Here is a 5,286-nt window from a genome sequence, read left to right on the forward strand (position 1 = left end):
GAGGACTTCTTGACTTTCCTTGAGGTGGTGGTGACTGAAGTACACATTTGCTATGGTCCTTCATAGAATATTTCACCTCCTGATCCACCTTTTCCCCAAATACCAGTTCTTCTGCCTGCTTCGCAGGCCACAACCCAGTGTTTACTTTGACATTAAGATGCCTTAGGGATGTAAACCAGGAAGGGTAGAGGTTCCTAGGAGGCAGAGACTCCACACTATTAGAATATGTAGCTTAGCTCTAGGAAGGATAAGAGTATGGTTGAATGTTTCTATTGTTTTCTCTTGCCTTTCTTGGTGTTGGCTAAGAACATTCTGCTATTTTGAAGGGCAACAGTCATTTTTATTGACACAATAAAAACTACAGTTATGAAAATGGACACTTTCTGATGCTCAAAGAACTTATATTTATGTATATAAAATGCACTGTAGGCAAGCTCATCTGCAACTTTGCATTTGGCAAAGTCACACATTAAATAAACCTCTATGATAGCGATATAAAGAGTTGGGGCCTTCAGGATTAGTGCTTTTTGTCTAACAGCTGGTGGAGTTTGATACTTCTTTTCCGTGTGAAGACACAGCACGAGACATGGGCTGGTGCTCTGATCTTGGACTTGCCAGTATCCAGAGCTATCGCTATTTCTATTGTTTACAATTATTCTGATGTTGCAGCTTTACAGTCTATGACCTGGCAGTGAGTGAATTCTAGCATTCAAATGAGTAAGACATAAAACCTAAGCGGTTTTCCTTCAGGACGTTATTTGCTGATACATTAAATGGATCTGTAAACTATTGAGGACACTGAGATTGCCACCTACCTCAGTGGGGACAGTGTGACCCCATTGTACCTGTTCTGCTAGGAAGTTTTGCCTTAGGACTAAATAAGCACTTTGCTGCAGTTGTAAAGTCATACACCTTCTCATAAAATCCATTTTCCTTTAACACTCCCCTGTCATTCTTAACTACCATCAAAGGTCCTCCACTGGATCCCTGCTCATTTTATATAGCATTGGAATATAACACTTAGATTTGGGAAGACCAAACCATAGGGAGATTGAGCAGTGGATGTATCTGTTGTTTTATGGTTTGACTTTCTTTATGTTTTCTCAGAAATAACTTTATGTTTTATAGCAGTTATCAAGCTTTGGGAAATAATAATTGTCCCAATAACAGACCAGTGTTTCCTCAAGATCACCGAACAAGCACCATCAGTTATTTGTATACTTGTCTTTAAGTGGCCAGAAATATCTAATTGGAACTTTGTGTCTTTAAGTCCACATAGTTCTTGGTATTTTATAATTCCTTAACCAAAGCTTGTTGATCTGAAATTGACTAAATACCCATTGTACCCATATAGAAATTCAATATTATTCATCAGAAATGTCCTAACCTTTGTCATCCACAGTATGACAGAACCAAAACACATGCATTTCTAAATCTAGCAGATGTTATTAGAATAGCAAATAAATTACTCATTATTTGCTTCTCTATTAGATTAAAATGTTCTCAATATGATTGCAATTTCACCTGAGTATTTGTTTTCTCATACACATACAGACATATGTACTTATGCAAACATATTAACAGGGCTCTCTATTATGGTTAACAGGGCAATATTATGGTTTTCCCTAATAAATATCAGAAAATAGTGAGTTCAATGTTGAATCTGAGAAATTTTGTTATAGTGACTTGCAATAAAATTCTCTATAAAGGTGCTAGACAGTCCTTCGGATATACTTATTTTGTATCGGGAAATCTTTATAAAAATATTTTGAGAGGCCTTTAGAGGATTAAAAATATTTAATATCTAATATATATATGTATATATATATACACTCACACACACATTTGTAACTGACTGTGTACATCATGTTTCCTTTTAAGTTCATGGCTATCTACGATCTTTGCCTATGAAAAAATAAAATCTACAATGAAGAGTAAAAAAGACTCCTTGCATACCAGCAGCCCCAAAAATCACATGCAAAGAAGGGAAGGAGCTCTCTGCAGGAACAGAAACCAATGGCTGGCTTTGAGTTTCCTAAGTATAGGATATGACATACAGGGATAATTTCTAACTGTTCTACATCTTTTGAGGTAGTTTTGAAAAATTTACCTCTCCTCAGAACTGATGAGCACAGGCTGAGCGATTCTTCTCTGAAATACTCAGAACCAGATAGATGAGCTTGATGTCTGGAGGTTTTTAGAACTCAGGAGTCTTCTAAGGCATCATGTGCTGGATATGAAGTTTTCTATTCTGAAAACTTCAAATCTAAAATGCTCTAAAATCTAAACTTTACTGAGAGGGTTATGTTGGTAACTGTCCTTACACTTTTGATTTTGGATATTCTGACAACAGGGATTGTCAACCTGAATAGTATTTGCTTTACGCATTATGAAACTCTTGGAAAGAACAGGGATATTGTGTCCCTTCGGGTACCTTGATAATTAACCATGTAATCATTATGGTATAACTTTTTATCCCTGGTAATATTTTTGCTCTAACACCTTCATCAGACTTACTTTCTGTCTAGCAGCTTGGGCCCTGGCAGAGAAACCTCTCTGACTCCCAAAGAGCAAATTTTTGTCAGTCATGGTCTATGGTTTCAGTTTTCCTCAAAGGCATTTATTGACCAAATTCTTGGCATATTATTATACAGCGCTCAAGATCATTTATTTACTCACTAGGCCTCATGCCAGGATTTAGGTTTTGAAAAATATGCTGTTTCTGGTTACAATGAGAAATGGTTCAAGGGCCATAGCCTCATCTGAGTTTCATCTGCTGAAGCCCAAGTGTTTGGACTTGAATTTCAGTTCTTCCAGTGATGCTAGCAACTTAATTCTGCAGGGTCATTATATGTGGGAAAGCTAACAAGAAAGTAGCATGGGAGGGTTAGGAGGGCAAATCTCCTTTAATTAGGTAGAACAGATTAAGGCAATGGGGGAAAGAGAACACATGTCCTGATACTAGGATATTGTATTACCTTTCCTTCCCCCACAGTTTCATAATCTCCATACTTTGTCTCCAATTATTTGGTTTTGAACTTGTGGGCAGTCTATTATATACCCAGAGGAAAAATAATCAAATGACATTTGACTCCTATCTTTAAAGCTCCACGGTAGTTTCTATATTATTTTTATTAGAAGTTTTCTTTATTTATATTGCAAATTTTATCCCCTCTGACCCCCCTTATTCCCTAATCTCATTCACCTTCTCCTGCTTCCCTGTCCTGGCATTCCCCTACACTGGGGCATCAAGCCTTCACGAGACCAAGGGCCTCTCCTCGCACTGATGTCCCACAAGGCCATCCTCTGCTACATATGCAGCTGGAGCCATGGGTCCCTTCATGTGTACTCTTTGGTTGGTGGTTTAGACTCTGGGATCTCTGAGGGTACTGGTTGGTTCATACTGTTGTTCCTCCTATGGGGCTGCAAACCCCTTCAGCTCCTTGGGTTCTTTCTCTAGCTCCTCCATTGGGGACTTTGTGCTCAGCCCAATGGATGGCTGTGAGCCTCCACTTCTGGATTAGTCAGGCACTGGCAGAGCCTTTCAGATGACAGCTATATTAGGCTCCAGTCAGTAAGTACTTGCTGGCATCCACAATAGTGTCTGGGTTTGGTAACTGTATATAGGATGGATCCCTAGGTGTGACAGTCACTGGATGGCCTTTCCTTCAGTTTCTGCCTCAAACTTTGTCTTTGTCTTTCCTCCCAAGGGTATTTTGATCCCCCTTCTAAGAAGGACCGAAGCATCCACACTGTGGTCTTTTTCTTCTTCTTGAGCTTCATGTGGTCTGTGAATTGTATCTTGGGTATTCCAAACTTCTGGGCTAATATCCACTTATCAGTGAGTGAATGCATGCCATGTGTGTTCTTTTGTGATTGGGTTACCTCTCTCAGGATGATATTCTCCAGACCCACCTATTTGCCTAAGAATTCCATAAATTCATTGTTTTTAATCGCTAAGTAGTACTCCATTGTGTAAATGGATGACATTTCCTGTATCCATTCCTCTGTTGAAGGACATCTGGGTTGTTTCCAGCTTCTGGCTACTATAAATAAGGCTGTTATGAACATAAAGGAGCATGTGTCCTTATTACATGTTGGAGCATCTTCTGGGTATATGCCCAGGAGTGGTATAGCTGGGTCCTCAGGTAGTACTACGTCCAATTTTCTGAGGAACCTCTGGACTGATTTGGGGTTGTTCTGCAGCCCTCTTTGCATGTGTCCTCCCACAAGAGAGTTAGTTGTAGTTTCTGTATTTTTAAATTATTTGCCCATTCATCTAGAAAAATGTTATTAATTTCTTCAGATGTCATAACTATATTCTGTTCTGAATAACTATGTTCTATGATCTGAAGAGGTTTTCTTATTTTCTATTTCACAGTCTGGTGACTCCTATGGGCTTGTATGTATATGTATATACATAAGTATGTATGTATATGCTTATGGATTTTTAAAAGTACTTTCAAAAAGTGTCTACCAACCCCAGATCTGGGGATAGAAGCCATACCCTTGTACACACTAAGCAAGTGGCTTGTCATTGAACTACATATGCAGCCCAGATGTAGACCTTTTAGGTGCAATTATCATTATAATTTTATCTCATACTGTGATACTTGAGAAGACAGGTTTTTGGAATATTTATTTTTTTTATTTGGTGATTTCTGTTTAATTCTTTCAATCATTCACGGGTGAGGCACTCAACTATGGGAATCATTCTTCACTCTGGCTTCAGCTGAGCAGTGACCTGGTGAGCTATTCACAACAATCACTACTAACAGAAATTTATCTTATTTTTTCATCCCTTTCTGTCACACTGGTAAAACACTGTTATCAGTTTTATTTGGGACGGTCACAAGAATTCAGGAACACCTCACTTCAACTAAAATAAATTCTGCAGTGCTCCCCCTTGAGATTACATTTCAAGTTAACTAACTTCCACTTTCTTCCTTATACCTGGTTTACAGAAATCCCATTGACTTACTTAATACAACTGCATGTTATATGCTATGGCTACTGGTGGCTCAAGCCAACTTTTTACACAGCAATCAATGCAATACTCTTATTAATTGGCCTCATAGTTCCCAATCCTTCTCTCCCTAGCCTCTCTTCATGGCAATAGCTATATGATCCTTTTAAAAGCTGAACATTCCTCAATTGCTTATGGGAGTAACTCACTGCAAACCTGTATAATCACTGTGGACATCAACTTGGTGGTTTCTCGCTGGGCGGTGGTGGTGCACGCCTTTAATCCCAGCACTTGGGAGGCAGAGGCAGGCAGATTTCTGA

This window comes from Mastomys coucha, unplaced genomic scaffold, assembly GCF_008632895.1.
Source record: "Mastomys coucha isolate ucsf_1 unplaced genomic scaffold, UCSF_Mcou_1 pScaffold2, whole genome shotgun sequence".
NCBI classification, from domain to species: domain Eukaryota; kingdom Metazoa; phylum Chordata; class Mammalia; order Rodentia; family Muridae; genus Mastomys; species Mastomys coucha.